Source organism: Drosophila serrata, unplaced genomic scaffold (assembly GCF_035046125.1).
Source record: "Drosophila serrata isolate PLE 108 unplaced genomic scaffold, ASM3504612v1 contig_323, whole genome shotgun sequence".
Taxonomy (NCBI): domain Eukaryota; kingdom Metazoa; phylum Arthropoda; class Insecta; order Diptera; family Drosophilidae; genus Drosophila; species Drosophila serrata.
The window spans coordinates 275377-294519 of record NW_028257221.1 but is presented as its reverse complement, the minus strand read 5'-3'; the positions used below and the strand labels follow the sequence as shown (position 1 = coordinate 294519).

At 40.6% G+C, this 19143-nt stretch overlaps 1 pseudogene; it reads right to left on the bottom strand.

The window, feature by feature from the left end:
• Positions 1-497: 497 nt before the first annotated feature.
• LOC147642951 (uncharacterized) lies at positions 498-18251 on the bottom strand (annotated as a pseudogene).
• Between the last annotated feature and the right edge of the window lie 892 nt (positions 18252-19143).

Genomic DNA, 19143 nt, shown 5'->3' with positions numbered 1-19143 from the left:
CTGTTTGCTAACTGGTGCCGTTAGTTAAAATAAAATGTACCTATTGTCCGAGAAAGAGTGTTCTGATGATACCCTCCAGTTCTCAACTCTGTATTTAAAGTGTTCGATATGCAAGGTGAGATATAACACCTCCTCCCAACCTGGAAAATTTTCAGTGCTTGGAAAAATGAAGGTCAGCGTATTACCCCTGTTACATACCGTAACGTTTCTACATATAATACTATCAAAGAGTGACTCACCTTTTTCGTTGGTCTCTGAGCTCCCGGAGAGCGTGTGCCTCGCATTCGCATCACACCCGAGCACCAGGGTAGTCTTCATTTCTTCGGCCCTTTGCAGGCTCAGGCGGCGCCGGCTCGTTATGGGCCATATATGCCGATGCAATCATAATTTTGCTCCCATCCGCCGCCACGAATCTGGCCACAGCAAGGTCAGGTGTGCTGAGATTGGGACAGAGAAAAGCATTAAATTGTTTCTTAATTTCAATACGAGCTCTCGATCTACGATTCGAGTTTGTGCACAGTAGTGTGTATCCCTGGATCCTTAGTCCAGTGACATGCCCGTCTCTGGTCCAAGGCTCCTGTATCATACCGATGTCGATATCCCTCTCCCTTAGAAGGATCGTGAGATGAGCTGAAGCGAGCGAGCTGCGCTTCAGATCAATCTGCACGATTTTTGACATCGATGTTGGTTGGGGTAGCGTCAGGGGATTTGTCGTCGATGACCATGTCGTCCAACAGTTTGTTGGTGTCATCGATCTCCTCCCATATCTCGTCAGGCTCGGCCATGAAGATCTTTATCTTGGCCTTCCTGATGCCGTAACGGACCGTGTAGTTATTGGCCTCCAGCTGCGGCAGGCAGCGCTGGTTTATCATCAGGAGAAAATGTTGGCTCACCTTCATCTCCTGTTCAGCTCTGACGATGGTCCAGTCCTCTGTATGGACGTCTGGGTTCTGGGCCCTAAAACAGGCAATCACCCTGGCGTGGTCGGTTTGCCCCTTCGGTAACCAGATGCGAGCTCTGGGTCTCCTTGGGATCTATCTGTCGTGGGCCAGTCCAATTGTCGCTAATCTTAGCCACACAATCCGCCAGGAAGCTCCGGGAGAGCCCGTCGTCACATCTAATGAGCCGGTGCCCCCTGAACACGTTTCAGGAGTTGAAGGAGGGGATGGGACCGGTCGGCATGCTAACTAACCTGTCGGTTACCATGTCGGCCAACTTGGCCCCACTTCTCCGACAGCAGGCGACCGTCATCATTGTGCTCATCCACCAGAGCCATAGTCAGACTGTCTCTGGCCACATCGCTAAATTTCTTTGCCTTGCTGACAAAATTTGTAGCTCTCGGCTTGCCCTGTCGGTCCTTCACCTTCTTATGTGCGAGTTACCGCCTCAGCATTGGCCCTCGGCTGTCCCCCGCCGAAACCCCTCCGGCAGCCACTCGAGTAGCAGAGCTGGCCGGCAACTATGTTGCCAAATAAGCATAACCAACTGGGCCGCACCGAGTCGACAACAACATGCATCCGGTCCGGTTTCATTTTAATTCCGCTAGGTCAGCAGATTGTAAGTAGACGATAAGCTTCGAACAAAAAATATAAGAATAAAGAATTCATTCGGAATTGGAACTGCAAACAGACAAGTACTTTGAAACCATTAATTATTGGTCGGGAAAATACCTCACAAGAACCTACAGATCAACAGTGATCATAACTGTCCCAGTCGGTAGCTTTCGTCAACGAACGGATTCAACCAAGGACACAGGAAGGATCCGAGATGGCGAAAGGAAAGAGAAGGAAGGACAGATGTTCTGGATTACATTAAGCATTATTATGTAAGAGAGTGAATAGAGTGAAGTGGGTGACATGGAGTGAAATAAATACAGATAATACAAGAAGTAAATGAACAATTAATGAATAAATATGGCCGAAGAGTTGCAAACCAAAAGAAGCAAAAAAAAAAAAAAAAATGAAATATATTATATAGAGAAATAAACTACGAGAAGTTCAAAAGGAATAGGAAAAAATAAAAGTAAATAATAGGAATAAGTGAGAGTTAATTAATTAAATAGTGTTCATATAGAGACTAAAGGAAGGTTCGAGCCAACGGGGCTCGGTGTGTGAAAGACGACGAGCGATCGGAACTGCAGGGGGTTCGAAGTTGCATCCAACGGTTCGAGCGAACGATCGGCTGTTGACGAGAGTCGGCAGACGGGTGTTGTGGTCGCCGGTTCGATGCGTACCGAGCAGCTTGGCCGAACGATCGTTAACGACGAATAGTGAAGCGAAAGGTTCCATCGACTCCGAGACGGTGGAGTTTCGGTAAAGGGGACAGGAGTCAGCAGAAGATATGGCACAATAATGAAATGTCTACATTCACATGTATTAGACGGCGTACTGTATGGCACAGGGCGGCATGTTTCCGCATACACATAAAGTTTTAAGCACATTACTATTTAAGCAACAAACACATATTAAGTAAGAATTAAAACACAAGTTAAGTAGATACGGGTAGGCCCAAGGCAAGTGAATTCATAAACCAATGACAGAGGAAAGGAGGCCTACAGCAATGGCAAAAACAAGTGTATTAGAAGCTATCAAGGTAATAGACCGGGTAGAGATCATTCCCAAGTATGAAGGAGAGGCAGGAAATCTAGATGGTTTTATAGGAGCGGTTGAACAAGTATTAGGCCTCATAAAAGGAGAGGAAAGGTCAAACATAGGAGTAATCGCACTTGGGGCGGTAAGGAGTAAGATCACAGGACCAGCGGATAGAGTCCTTGATTTGGACGAATCTGAGTTGAACTGGGATCAAATAAAGAAAATATCGATTACCCATTTCAAGGATAAGAGATCCGAGCAGGACTTGATTATGGAGTTGACCCATATTAAGGAAATGAAATTAGAGTTGGAAGCCCTATACACGAAAGTTATGACACTGAAGAAAGCTTTAGTGAGTCTATCCAAATCCAATGAGCAAGGCATGTTGTTGAGAAGCGAGAAGACCAAATGGTATGAAGAAATGGCTTTAAACGCCTTCGTTTCAGCCTTGAGGGGACCGATAGGAGTAACGATCAGAAACATGGGAATACCCAATATAGCAAAGGCTTACGAGATTGCTTGTAGAGAGAAGAACCTGGGTACTTTACAAGAGGCACAGGAAGAGGCAAGAGGTCATTGTCTGACTGAAGACCAGGCTAAAGAAATTCCGAAGCAAGAACTAGAGGAACAAGACAATCCAGTGCCGGTGTCGAAGACTGGCATTTGGTATCAATACCGTTGGCCAGCAAATTCACAACCGCAGTTCCCAATGCCGTTTCCGGTACCAGATATAAATGGTTGGCCAGGATTTGGATTTCCGTATCCAATGATGGGTAACCCATTCAGAACAGACTTACTACCGTCTGTTCTGAGGAAAACTACAAACTATCAAAGACCATATCGCAATTATCAAAACAAAAACAATAAGTGGAATTACGGGCAAAATAATCGAGGCAGGAAGTGGTATGGAAACAATAACTATAATAACTACAAGCCTAGAGAGGGCCAGCTAGCCATCCAGGCAGGTGGAGATGCAGAAGGCAGTGGTCAGACTAGGATGTCTAGGAATTCAAACTTTTCCAGACAATCGTATAATTCAAACAATTCAGGGCAATCGAAAAATTCCGCCGATTCAAAACGGTCGTATAATTCAAATAGCAACTCAGAGAGGAGCGGAAACAGACCGTCAACTGGTGGCCAGTTGCATAACATCCAAAAGGATGATGCAAATTTTTCGCAATTAGCCTCGAGCAGCCAAGGGGATATTTAGGGACCAAGAGGGGTCACTCAACCCTACCCTATGTATTGATCAAGATCACTCCAAATAAAACAGTAAAAATATTAATCGGCACGGGTTCCACTTTCTTTTTCATTCGCCCAGAATTAGTTCAAGCACAGTATAGGGAAGATCTACAAAATCCAATACCGATTAGCACAATTGCACAAACTCACGAAATTCTCAAAGAAGCTAATTTACCAACGTTCAAGGAACTAGGTGGAGTAGGGAAGATGAGAATGTTACTTTTCAGATTCCATCGCTTCTTCTAATGATTAATAGGGATGGAGTTGTTGGACCAAGTAGAAGCTTTGATCGACATAAAAAATGGTTGGGTCCATGCGGGTGATCAAAAGTTACGGATTCAGTTCGCTACATATAGACCAAGCGAAATTCATACAATCGAAGCCGGAGCAAAGAGAGTGATCCCAATTCCAGTACAGGTACCCGATGGAGATTTTTTGTTAGGCAGAACAACGGTGAAGGAGGATATGATCATCTTAGAAAGAATTAATAGGGCAGTGGCCTATAATCAAAGACAGATACCCCCTACCAATAATCAATGATGTATTGTATAGTTTGGGAAGAGCCAAATATTTCTCTACCTTAGATTTGGCGAGGGGATACCACCAAATCGAGGTAAAGGAGGAAGATATCCCGAAAACAGCGTTCTCCGCTGAAGGGGGACATTTCGAATACGTGAGAATGCCTTTCGGTTTGAATAATGCTCCCGCAACCTTTCAAAGGTTGATGAATAATATTTTCGGAGAACTGCTGGGGAAATGTTGCCTTATATACATAGACGACATTATGGTGTTCTCTGCATCACTGCAATAACACATCACCGATTTAAAAAAGGGTTTTAAAAAGCTCGCAGAAGCCAATTTTAAGTTACAATTGGACAAGATAGAATTCTTGAGAAAAGAAGTAGAGTATTTAGGACATGTAGTAACCCAACAAGGCATTATGCCGAATCCAGGAAAAATCGAAGCGATAAAAAGATTCGAGATTCCCAAGACTAGGAAACAATGACTTGATCTGTTGGGGTTGTTGGGATACTATAGGAAGTTTATACGAGACTTCGCGGCTATAACAAAGCCAATTAAAGAGCAAGAAAGCCATACAGTTAGACTAAGAGTATAAAGAAACTTTTGAGGTTTGCAAAACCTTACTATTCAACGACTTAATTTTACAATTCCCCGGTTTCGACAAACCATTCATCCTTACATTGGATGCAAGCAACTATGCGATTGGCACCGTGCTATCCCAAGGAAATCTGGGAACGGACAGACCAGTAGCGTATGCGAGTAGAACCTTGTCAGGGTCAGAGGTGAACTATGCCACTATAGAGAAAGAAATGTTGGCCATTAATTGGGTGATAAAGCATTTCAGACACTATGTATTAGGTACAAAGTTCAAGATATTGACCGATCATAGGCCATTAACTTGGCTGATGAGTGTCAAAGAACCAGACTCCAAACTCGTAAGATGGAGACTCCAAATGTTTGAGTACGATTATGAGATTGTGTACAAGAAAGGGTCTTTGAATGTAGTGGCTGATGCATTGAGCAGAATTCATCCCGAACTCAATATGGTAGAAGCCGCTTCGCAGTTAGCAACGAATGGAGAGACAATTCACTCCGCTGAGGAAGACCTACAGTTAGGTTTCCCCATATCAGAAAGACCATTAAACGAATATAATATCCAAGTGGTCATACAGCAAGGGAGAACAGCGGGAGTAGTAAAACAAATTCCATTCAGGAATAAGTTACGAATAATTTGGACGGAGAACACTCGATGACGAAACAGTTGGCCGTAGGCAAAAAGAAATCTTAAAGCCCAAGAGGACGGTAGCATTGTTAACTCCGGATAACTTGGTGATAACAATCCTAGAGGTATACTGAAAATACTTTGCCTATAGTAAGTTGCATAAGGCAATAAGATGTACGGTGTTGTTGCCAGATAAAACGGAAAGTTTGAAAGTTTTTTTTGGTCATTAAAGAATACCACGAAAAGAGTAACCATCGGGGAATAGCGGAAACTTTAGCTCATCTCAAAAGAAAGGTGTTTTCCTGCACATGAAGCAGGCAATCACAAAAACAATAAATAATTGTGATAGCTGCCAAATGCAGAAATATGATAGGAACCCAAACAAGATTAAGTATAGCCTCACAGAAACACCAGAGAGACCTATGGAAATAAAACCATTGACCATAGAATTCTCGTCGAACCTCTTCAAAGACTTTTGTAGGCAGTACGAACTAGAACTGCACATAACGTCGTTTCAGCAGCCGTCGAGTAACGCCACGGTCGAAAGATTGCACTCCACGATTACAGAAATATATTACAGAAATAGAATTACAGAAATATATATAGAACTAAAATGACAAATAGATGAGAAATCAGGCATGAGGAAGTACAGAATAAGGCGTTTATAACGTATAATAATGCTATTCATTTAGCTACTAAATTAACACCACAAGAATTATTTACGGGAAGAACACAAAACTTCTTAAATAACGTGTCTTTTAACAACAAACACGATTATTTGCAAAAGATCACTGCGTTCCAGGCAGAATTGTACCCAAAAATCAAAGAAAGGGTAGAACAGCGAAAGACTAGAAGAATAGAAACGGCAAACACAGGTAGAACAGAACCGAGTCCGGTACAGACAGGAGATACGATATTTAGGAAAGAGAACAGAAGAGATAAGCTTACCCCTCGATTTACGAAACACAAGGTGTTGGAAGACAATGGTCTGACACTAACATCAACAAGAACACAGAAGATTCACAAGGAGAAAATCAGAAGACTAACCAAACTAAATTAATAATAATTACAGGTGGTGAAGGACCATTGCGGTGGAAAGTACCTTTGAGTTCCGGCCGTTGGAAGGAGACGAGCCGTTGGCGCAGATAAATCTCGGGTCGGCAAGGATAATACAAACACACAAGACGTTTGCACATATAGTGAGGATTCAAGAATATCAGGAAGCGATAGAGATAGTGGAGCAAACGCTCGAAGATATAGTCGAGGAGACAGAGACAAGGAACCTAGTGAGAACACTTAGGAACAAATTACAAATGGTAAAGGCAAGGCTAGAAGCCATATGCCCGAAGAGCAGAAAGGCGAAAGGGTTAATAAATGGCATAGGGTCAGTTGTCAAGTCCATAACAGGAAATTTAGATGCAGAGGATTGAGAAAGATTGGAAGAAGAATTAAGAAAGATGCACGAAGAAGAGAGAAGGTTGAGAGAAGACATGAACACACAGGAAAGAACAGGCAGTAAGTTCACCATAATGTTTAAGAATTAGACAAAATTTATAAATGACGAGCAAAGCGGGGTAACCGCATTTATAAATAATTACAAAAATGGAATAAGTAAAACATTTTTAGAAGAAGATAAGAGGATTAATAGGCTAGAGTACATCGACAGAATTTTGGTAATAATAGACATGCTCGAATTGAATATAAATGACGTACCCCAAAGTTTGTTATTGACCAAAATCGGATTAATTTCAAAATTAATTTTTGACAAACAAGAAACAGTTAAATGCATACAGAAACTAGAAGAACAGGGAAAACAGATAACATCACAGGAACATATGTACGAATTTCTAGAATTTAAAGCTATTATGAATAAGACAGATTTAACACATGCGATAAAAAAAACCCATTTTTTAAAAAGAAACGTATTCTTTACATAGAATTATATCACTACCTATGAATAACACAGAATTTGTAATAACACCGGAATACGTTGTAATTAACAATGAAGAAATGTACTACTACCAAAACAAATGTCAGAAAATTCGAAATTTATATATCTATACTAGCTGTACCCTGCCACGTTGCTCTGTGGCATATTGTGGTTAAGAAGGCACTTCTGAATACATCAATGTTTCGGCAAAATCATTTTCCTGGCATAAGGTGAAGAAGGCAGTCAGAGTTGTCGCTGGCGGATTCAGGACTCTTTCTTGCACATTTCTTTCTGTGAAATAGACACGTTGACCATTCTCCAAATGGACTGCCAAGTGAACTAAAGCTGGATAGCGTTCATGAATGGGGAACGAACAAATTCTCCATGCAGCCTCGTTCCTGCTTATGTATCTTCCAGCCTGGTATTGAGATATTTCATCGACAACTCGTACTGCATTGCTGTCCCCATTTTCTGCCTGAACACCAAAAACTGCCATATCGCTGCCTTTATTCACGTACTTGCAGATATATTTAATCGATTTCACGGAATTGCAATATTCTACGTTGATGTGCGCTTTGTATGATTTTGACAATAGTGGTGAGTATGGAACCACCCAACGATTGTCTACCTCAATATCACCAATTCGGATGTTTAAAGTTGCCGAAGTCCCTCCATCTTCAGTTGACCGTCTCCTATACAGAGGATATCCATCGTCCCCTGTTACGGTGTTGGCTGTAAATGCTCGAGGATATCGCTTGGAACACTTCCCGTCTACCATGCATGGTCAACTTGGGTTGAGGGTACCACATGGGCTATGGATCATGTTCTTGATGACAACTGCATGCAAATCCGTATCAACCTCTGCCCGTGGAATCTCAGCGCATATCACATCGTCAATTTCGTCTGGAGTAATTTTATCATACAGCCAAATCAGTATGTGCGCATGCGGCAATCCTCTCTTCTGCCATTTTTCATTTTATTGGCAAAAATAAACATTTCCTGCCCCTATGCGGGCAGCTATAGTCACATCGAAATGCTTTTAATGTAACTAATAGAACCCAAAATTAAAAAAAAATGTTTTTTATATATTACACTTAATATTTTACAAACAAATTTAAAAAGAACACAGTTTTTAACCCATTTTTCACAAGTTGTGATTTCAAACTTAGGGTACCTCGACGTACCACCTCCGATCAAATTGAAAAAAATTTTAAAAATAACTTTGAATATTTCGCTTTTACGTATAAGCTGTCCCAAATTCTCACTCTGAGGTTTTTTATACCAAAATTAAATTTTTAAACTTATATTATTAAAAAAAGTCTTTATAATACCGACTAAAGGCAGGCAAGAAATAATATATTGCAAGCATTGACAAGCAAAAGTACAATTTAAAATTTTTTTTATTATTTTATATTTTATTACTTTTAGTGCCACATTTTACAAGCATCTATAAAAATGATTTTTTTTTGTGAAAACTTAAAAAAATTATTGGTTTAAAAACTACTTTTTTTTGTTTTGTAATAGAGACCATATTGGAAGTAAAAAACAAAAATTGCGGTAGATTGCTTCAAAGACGTTCATGAAATTGAGACTAGAAAATTGAACTTAAGGGGCTTAAAACTAAAAACCTACTGCATTTAATGCAACAAATATATTTTTTTCTAATAAATAATATCTAAATACTCATTTCTGTAAAGTGAGATCCAAATCGATTTGCTGGTTTTTTATTTTTTATGAAAAACAAAAAAAAAAGGAAATATTTTGAAACTTTGGTAAGGATTATCTTCATAAAAAAAATATTTTCTATTACTAATTTTTGAACACATAAAATTCAATGTTTTGAGAATGTGCATGCCAAATTTCACGTCTTTAAAAAATTTATTTTAGAAGTTAGAGAGTTTTGGCCAAAATATGAACTTCCTGGCCCATAGTGCAATGGTGTACACAGTTACGGCGGATGACACGGTCATCCGTTGATCCCCCTGTGCACATCGGCTGACGGCCTTTCAGACGTTAATGATTAATATTTTCTGGGAGTTTTTGGGACAATTTTACCTCACTTATATGAACGATATTATGATGATATTAAATATTATTACATTACAACTAGACAAAACTGGTTCCCTAAGAACGGAACATGTATTAACCCCCCGGGAAAAAAACGAATCAATAAAGAAATTCACTATCCCAAGAATAAAATCCTTCCTAGGTCTATTGGGGTTCTATTGGAGGATTACGCGACAATAACGAAAGCTCTGGCAAAACAATTGTAAGGGAAAAAGAGCAGTACAAATAGATAGTGAGTACGCAAAAGCATTTGATGTATGAACAACCTTATTATGAAGTGACACAATCTTGCAATTTCCCGATTTAAAAAAAGGCTTTCATCCTTTCCGCGGATACCAGCACGTATGAAGTTAGAGCGAGGAAACAAATAGACCAATACAAATTTTAAATTATACAAAATAGGTAAATTTTAAAACCTAAAAGAACGAAGACATTGCTGATACCAAGGGATTTCGTGATAACAATCCAAGAGGAATATTGCAAATATTTTGTATATAGTAAGTTCAATAAGGCGATATACACAGGAAAGAACAGGCAGTAAGTTCACCATAATGTTTAAGAATTAGACAAAATTTATAAATGACGAGCAAAGCGGGGTAACCGCATTTATAAATAATTACAAAAATGGAATAAGTAAAACATTTTTAGAAGAAGATAAGAGGATTAATAGGCTAGAGTACATCGACAGAATTTTGGTAATAATAGACATGCTCGAATTGAATATAAATGACGTACCCCAAAGTTTGTTATTGACCAAAATCGGATTAATTTCAAAATTAATTTTTGACAAACAAGAAACAGTTAAATGCATACAGAAACTAGAAGAACAGGGAAAACAGATAACATCACAGGAACATATGTACGAATTTCTAGAATTTAAAGCTATTATGAATAAGACAGATTTAACACATGCGATAAAAAAAACCCATTTTTTATAAAGAAACGTATTCTTTACATAGAATTATATCACTACCTATGAATAACACAGAATTTGTAATAACACCGGAATACGTTGTAATTAACAATGAAGAAATGTACTACTACCAAAACAAATGTCAGAAAATTCGAAATTTATATATCTATACTAGCTGTACCCTGCCACGTTGCTCTGTGGCATATTGTGGTTAAGAAGGCACTTCTGAATACATCAATGTTTCGGCAAAATCATTTTCCTGGCATAAGGTGAAGAAGGCAGTCAGAGTTGTCGCTGGCGGATTCAGGACTCTTTCTTGCACATTTCTTTCTGTGAAATAGACACGTTGACCATTCTCCAAATGGACTGCCAAGTGAACTAAAGCTGGATAGCGTTCATGAATGGGGAACGAACAAATTCTCCATGCAGCCTCGTTCCTGCTTATGTATCTTCCAGCCTGGTATTGAGATATTTCATCGACAACTCGTACTGCATTGCTGTCCCCATTTTCTGCCTGAACACCAAAAACTGCCATATCGCTGCCTTTATTCACGTACTTGCAGATATATTTAATCGATTTCACGGAATTGCAATATTCTACGTTGATGTGCGCTTTGTATGATTTTGACAATAGTGGTGAGTATGGAACCACCCAACGATTGTCTACCTCAATATCACCAATTCTGATGTTTAAAGTTGCCGAAGTCCCTCCATCTTCAGTTGACCGTCTCCTATACAGAGGATATCCATCGTCCCCTGTTACGGTGTTGGCTGTAAATGCTCGAGGATATCGCTTGGAACACTTCCCGTCTACCATGCATGGTCAACTTGGGTTGAGGGTACCACATGGGCTATGGATCATGTTCTTGATGACAACTGCATGCAAATCCGTATCAACCTCTGCCCGTGGAATCTCAGCGCATATCACATCGTCAATTTCGTCTGGAGTAATTTTATCATACAGCCAAATCAGTATGTGCGCTTGCGGCAATCCTCTCTTCTGCCATTCTACTGAATACATCCAGCACCGCACAGATCCAAAAACTCCATGTTTCACAATGAACTCCATCAGTGACTTAAGCTTTTGTCAGAAAACACGGGCTGTGATGTCATGCCTATCCCTAGACGATTGTCCAGGAAATAACAGCAGCACTATCTCGTCCCAAGCTGGATTGCATGTGAAGGTGATAAATAAGTCTGGACGGCCGTAGCAACGAACATATGCCTGGGCATCTTGAGCATATTCATGCATGTGGCGTGGACTACCTATGTATGAGGATGAACAAAATCGTGAGCTTTCCAACGTTGGTTGTATTACGGTCATTCATCACAGCATCCCGCAAATGGATATATTCCTCGGACCGAAGTTTCTTCTGATTCAATCGGAGGAACAGCAAACGTTCTGTTTCAATTTTTGCATACATATCGACAATGTTCTAATGAAACAACTGACGACATTTCAATATATGATTGCAATCGGTCCTCCTAACCATTAACCTGTTTGAGTAAAAGTTCATCGCGCAGCCGCTCAGTCTCTCGGATGGAGGCCCGTTCTTCGTCAGTCATATTCGTAATCTTACGTCTTTTTGCTTCTGTATTGCGAATACGACGACCCAATCTTGACTTCTTTGGTGGCATGACTTCGTTTCTTACTGAACCTGAACAAAAAAATAAAATTTGTATCTCCAATTTCTTCTTTCAATATGTTTTGAATGTTTGACAGGAAATGCTTTGATTCAGCTGGCTGCCTGTAGAGGGCGCAGCAGTAGGGGCACGGGGAAACGCTAAAAAAATTGATATATTCGCAACCGCAGATTGCAATCATATATTGAAATGTCGTCAGTTGTTTCATCAGTACATTGTCGATATGTATGCAAAAATTGAAACAACGTTTGCTGTTCCTCCGATTGAATCAGAAGAAACTTCGGTCCGAGGAATATATCCATTTGCGGGATGCTGTGATGAATGACCGTAATACAACCAACGTTGGAAAGCTCACGATTTTGTTCATCCTCATACATAGGTAGTCCACGCCACATGCATGAATATGCTCAAGATGCCCAGGCATATGTTCGTTGCTACGGCCGTCCAGACATATTTATCACCTTCACATGCAATCCAGCTTGGGACGAGATAGTGCAGCTGTTATTTCCTGGACAATCGTATATTGATAGGCATGACATCACATCCCGTGTTTTCAGACAAAAGCTCAAGTCACTGATGGATTCCATTGTAAAACATGGAGTTTTTGGATCTGGGCTGGATGTATTCAGTAGAATGGCAGAAGAGAGGATTGCCGCATGCGCACATACTGATTTGGCTGTATGATAAAATTACTCCAGACGAAATCGACGATGTTATATGCGCAGAGATTCCACGGGCCGAGGTTGATACGGATTTGCATGAAGTTGTCATCAAGAACATGATCCATGGCCCTTGTGGTACCCTCAACCCATGTTCACCATGCATGGTAGACGGGAAGTGTTCCAAGCGATATCCTCGAGCATTTACAGCCAACACCGTAACAGGGGACGATGGATATCCTCTGTATAGGAGACGGTCAACTGAAGATGGAGGGACTTCGGCAACTTTAAACATCCGAATTGGTGATATTGAGGTAGACAATCGTTGGGCGGTTCTATACTCACCACTATTGTCAAAATCATACAAAGCGCACATCAACGTAGAATATTGCAATTCCGTGAAATCGATTAAATATATCTGCAAGTACGTGAATAAAGGCAGCGATATGGCAGTTTTTGGTGTTCAGGCAGAAAATGGGGACAGCAATGCAGTACGAGTTGTCGATGAAATATCTCAATACCAGGCTGGAAGATACATAAGCAGGAACGAGGCTGCATGGAGAATTTGTTCGTTCCCCATTCATGAACGCTATCCAGCTTTAGTTCACTTGGCAGTCCATTTGGAGAATGGTCAACGTGTCTATTTCACAGAAAGAAATGTGCAAGAAAGAGTCCTGAATCCGCCAGCGACAACTCTGACTGCCTTCTTCACCTTATGCCAGGAAAATGATTTTGCCGAAACATTGATGCCACAGAGCAACGTGGCAGGGTACAGCTAGTATGTAATAATAACAAAATTGGAAATCAGATTAATGAAGATTGTTTAAAAAACCTGATCAGCGGAAAGGAAGCGGATTGTGAAACAAGAGATGCAGGGCTTATAACCAGGATTTTTGAGCCAGAAGAAGGATATATTGCAATTATCAATGGAGAAAATGTAAGATTGCAAACGGACTGCGGAGAAGATAGAATGGTGAATGGATCGGCATTAATTGCATTTAAGGAATGCAGAACCATGATAAACAACGTCCATTACGAGGCGGTGGAGAGATTTGGCACGGCGAAGCTAAAACTGGAGATACCCCAGATCGAAGCTATTAAGAAGAATAGAACAACCCAAGAATTGGGAATACACGAGCTAAAGATGTAAGGTATTGATACGAAACTACAGATCAACGGAATACAAACTAGAACGTCGTATACGACGTATACAATGTTAAACATGTATACTGATAGTGTTGCTGGCTGTGGCAGGTTGTTCAAAAAGGACGACCACCTAAACTCCAGAGATACAACTTGCAACGTTCACGCCAACTATTGCTCCAACTGCCACCTTCACACTTATCATTGCTCCACTATGGTCGGTAGTTCAGTCTGAGGGGGAAGGAGTTACCGCCTCAGAATTGGTCCTCGACGGTCCCCCGCCGAAACCCCTCCGGCAGCCACTCGAGTAGCAGAGCTGGCCGGCAACTATGTTGCCAAATAAGCATAACCAACTGGGCCGCACCGAGTCGACAACAACATGCATCCGGTCCGGTTTCACTTTAATTCCGCTAGATCAGCAGATTGTTAGTAGACGATAAGCTTCGAATAAAAGATATAAGAATAAAGAATTCATTCTGAATTTTAACTGCATACAGACAAGTACTTTGAAACCATTAATTATTGGTCGGGAAAATACCTCACAAGAACCTACAGATCAATAGTGATCATAACTTGCGCTCTCACTCACTTCCTGTGATCGCCTTTAAAGGCTAGAACACCGATGGGTTTGCTGTTTTGTACGCCTCATACTCCGCGATCTCCGCAAGGAATTTGGCCTTGTCCTCGGCATCCCAAGGGTCGGTCTTGGCCTGAGCCTTGTTCTTGGCTATCTTGCCGGGAACGAAGCGGGTTCTGTTGACCCTCGCTCGTCTCTGATGAGCCCCACCTGTGTGTTTAGATTGGGGAGTGCTACTCGCCCTCCCCTCGGATTGCGACTCTTCCTCGTCGGTCTTCGATACATTGTGAGATGCCGCGACCAATCTCGGCCTCAGCATCTCCTTCTCGTCCTTCGTTGACAGTTTTTGGGGTTAATCTTCCCCCGGGAGTTCCAAAGCTCGGATTGAAGAATTCATTTTCAATCATGAACGCTCGCTTTGCTCGTCCTGGCAAACGCAGCGGGCCAGAGGCTGTTTGGGGCTTTGAATAAGGGTCGACCGCAGCTTCGCCCCAAAGCTGCGGCAAGGCCACTTACGACCCAGGGTTGCCTGGCCCTGGGAAGGTTCCGTGCAAACACAGCTGGCTTTACCCCTCAACTGCGAACCTGGAAGTCAGTGTGCACGGGTCGCATCACACACCTGACTTGAGGGGAGGCTGATTAAAGACTAGCTTAAGTCCGCCCAACTACAATTGGTCAGCATTGCCGGTCGAACCTCGACTGGTGACCTGCTTCCAGCCGCCCTCGCTTGGAGAGTACAGTCGCACTACCGATGCACTATGGGCCAGGCGGCCCGGATTTTGGCCAAAAGGGTCAAAAATGGTTTTAAGAAAATGAGAAAAAAAAACAATTGCATTATAAAGAGGATAGATTAAGCTATCTTTCTTAAACATTTTATTACTCTCTATTCAATGGGTACGAGATGGCAGCTAATCAAAGTGGATATTTGCGTTTAATTTTTTCATTTTATTGGCAAAAATAAACATTTCCTGCCCCTATGCGGGCAGCTATAGTCACATCGAAATGCTTTTAATGTAACTAATAGAACCCAAAATTAAAAAAAATGTTTTTTATATATTACACTTAATATTTTACAAACAAATTTAAAAAGAACACAGTTTTTAGCCCATTTTTCACAAGTTGTGATTTCAAACTTAGGGTACCTCGACGTACCACCTCCGATCAAATTGAAAAAAATTTTAAAAATAACTTTGAATATTTCGCTTTTACGTATAAGCTGTCCCAAATTCTCACTCTGAGGTTTTTTATACCAAAATTAAATTTTTAAACTTATATTATTAAAAAAAGTCTTTATAATACCGACTAAAGGCAGGCAAGAAATAATATATTGCAAGCATTGACAAGCAAAAGTACAATTTAAAATTTTTTTTATTATTTTATATTTTATTACTTTTAGTGCCACATTTTACAAGCATCTATAAAAATGATTTTTTTTTGTGAAAACTTAAAAAAATTATTGGTTTAAAAACTACTTTTTTTTGTTTTGTAATAGAGACCATATTGGAAGTAAAAAACAAAAATTGCGGTAGATTGCTTCAAAGACGTTCATGAAATTGAGACTAGAAAATTGAACTTAAGGGGCTTAAAACTAAAAACCTACTGCATTTAATGCAACAAATATATTTTTTTCTAATAAATAATATCTAAATACTCATTTCTGTAAAGTGAGATCCAAATCGATTTGCTGGTTTTTTATTTTTTATGAAAAACAAAAAAAAAGGAAATATTTTGAAACTTTGGTAAGGATTATCTTCATAAAAAAAATATTTTCTATTACTAATTTTTGAACACATAAAATTCAATGTTTTGAGAATGTGCATGCCAAATTTCACGTCTTTAAAAAATTTATTTTAGAAGTTAGAGAGTTTTGGCCAAAATATGAACTTCCTGGCCCATAGTGCAATGGTGTACACAGTTACGGCGGATGACACGGTCATCCGTTGATCCCCCTGTGCACATCGGCTGACGGCCTTTCAGACGTTAATGATTAATATTTTCTGGGAGTTTTTGGGACAATTTTACCTCACTTATATGAACGATATTATGATGATATTAAATATTATTACATTACAACTAGACAAAACTGGTTCCCTAAGAACGGAACATGTATTAACCCCCCGGGAAAAAAACGAATCAATAAAGAAATTCACTATCCCAAGAATAAAATCCTTCCTAGGTCTATTGGGGTTCTATTGGAGGATTACGCGGCAATAACGAAAGCTCTGGCAAAACAATTGTAAGGGAAAAAGAGCAGTACAAATAGATAGTGAGTACGCAAAAGCATTTGATGTATGAACAACCTTATTATGAAGTGACACAATCTTGCAATTTCCCGATTTAAAAAAAGGCTTTCATCCTTTCCGCGGATACCAGCACGTATGAAGTTAGAGCGAGGAAACAAATAGACCAATACAAATTTTAAATTATACAAAATAGGTAAATTTTAAAACCTAAAAGAACGAAGACATTGCTGATACCAAGGGATTTCGTGATAACAATCCAAGAGGAATATTGCAAATATTTTGTATATAGTAAGTTCAATAAGGCGATATATAAGATATACAAGCTCGCTGCCTGATATAACAGAGCAAACACAGCAGGAAGAAATCATTAGGGAATACCACAAAAAAGCAACCACAGGCGAATAGATGAAACATATGCGATTCTGAAGAGTATACTTTCGTCGCATGAAACAGGTAATAACGCTAATAATTAAAAATTTCGATATATGAAAGTAGACAGCACAAAATTAAATACAGCATAACTGAAACCCCGGAAACAACCATGGAAATAGTATTTGTAGATTTTTATTTTGTCAGCAATACGAATGTATTGACTATTATCGATCAATTTTCAGGATACGCTTGGGGTTTCACTATTCCAGCCAGGAATACCGAAGAAGATAGTCTGCGACCAAGGAATGGAATTCTCTTCAAAGCAGTTTAAAGACTTTTGTAGGCAGTACGAATTGGAACTGTATACAACTTCCCTTAAGCAGTCGTCAAGTAATTCCACAGTCGAAAGTTTACATTCCACGGTAACGGAAATATACATGATACTAACAGAAAGTAAGTAACGCTAATCATTCGGCAACGAAATTAACACAGCTTACCTTTTCACAGGGAAAAGACATAATATTCTGAATAAAGTGTCATTTAACAACGAACACGAGTATTTCCAGAAAATCAATGCGTTCCAAGACGAGCTGTATCCAAAGATAAAATAGAGGGTAGAAAAGCAGAAGATCAAAAGATTAGAGACATCTAGCGTTGATAGGCAGGAACCAAACCCAATACAAGCGGGGAACACTAAGGTAGGTAGGTTACAGTGGTGAGGCCCAAGACAAGAGCCTCCAATTAGAGTTAAGCTCCTTTTTGCTCTACTACCTCTGCTTACTATTTGTAGTCTGCAGGCTCTACAGCAAGTCTAGTAAGGACCTTCTTGCATTCTGCCACTAACCGTGAGTTTGTTTTCCCTGAGGTCCCGCCGTAAGGAGAGTTCGTCTGCTTCCCTTATGGCTAACAACTCAGCCTGAAAGACCGCCGCTGAGTCCGAGAGATGGAATGCTTTTTCAATTCCCCAATTCCCAGCGTAGATCCCAGCCCATATTCCACAGCTCATCTTGAAGCAATCGGTGTAGAGGGACACGTCGTTCTTTACTGCCACGTTGTCCCTGCTCCAGTCTTCCCTTGTTGGATATGAGGTCGAGAATGAGTTCCGGAAGTTCAGCTCCGACGTCATATAGTCCGTTTCTTCATTTGCCTTTATTCAGTTGCTTTCAAGAATCTTGCCGTGCCCGACGCAGTTGCTTGCCTTCAGTCTCACTGCGCTGTGTGCTGCAATGTCCTTTATGAACAGTTCTATCGGCATTATATTCAGGATAGCATTGATGGCAGCCGCGGGGCATGAGCGCATTGCTCGTACGTGTCAGCTTTGATCTGTTGTATGCCCTTGTTAGTGCCGGCCAACATACTAGGGCCATACTATCTTTGGGTGTCGTCCCCATTTGTTTCCAAACATTTTTCTGCAGGAGTAGAAAGCAATGCTTGCCTTCCTCACTCTTTCTGCAATTTTTTCCTTCAATGAGAGCTTTTTGTGTAGTATCAATCCCAGATACTTAGCTTGCTCCGCTAGTTTTAACTCCATGCCATTTACGCTGGGCCTGCTGAAAGATTGTATCTTTTTTCTTCTTATGAAGAGCAACAGTTCTGTTTCAGTAATTACATGTCATTACTTCGCTAATAACGTCAGAACATGGTCCTTATACTAGCAGCACTACGTCGTCTGCGTATACAACGACTTTGACTCTAACCACATTAAGATCTACCAATATGGTGTTTATATATATAGAACCCCACCCTGAGGTGTGCCTCTCTTCCCAGTCCACGTGAGGTGATCGTCCTGCTCTTTAGCATAACCCCGATCCACTCTCTGATGCCTTTCTCAATACTTAGGTAGTTGAGGGAGCACAGGATAGAGTCTGGGTTCACCTTATTGAACGCGCTTTCGATGTCTAGGAAGGCGGCCATCGTGCAGGAGTTTCTCTAGTGTCTTCAGGGCGATCTAGTGACTCGCAGCAGCTATACCATGAGTCTGTCTTGGCATTCTATGCTGCTTTTTTATATGTTCTTCC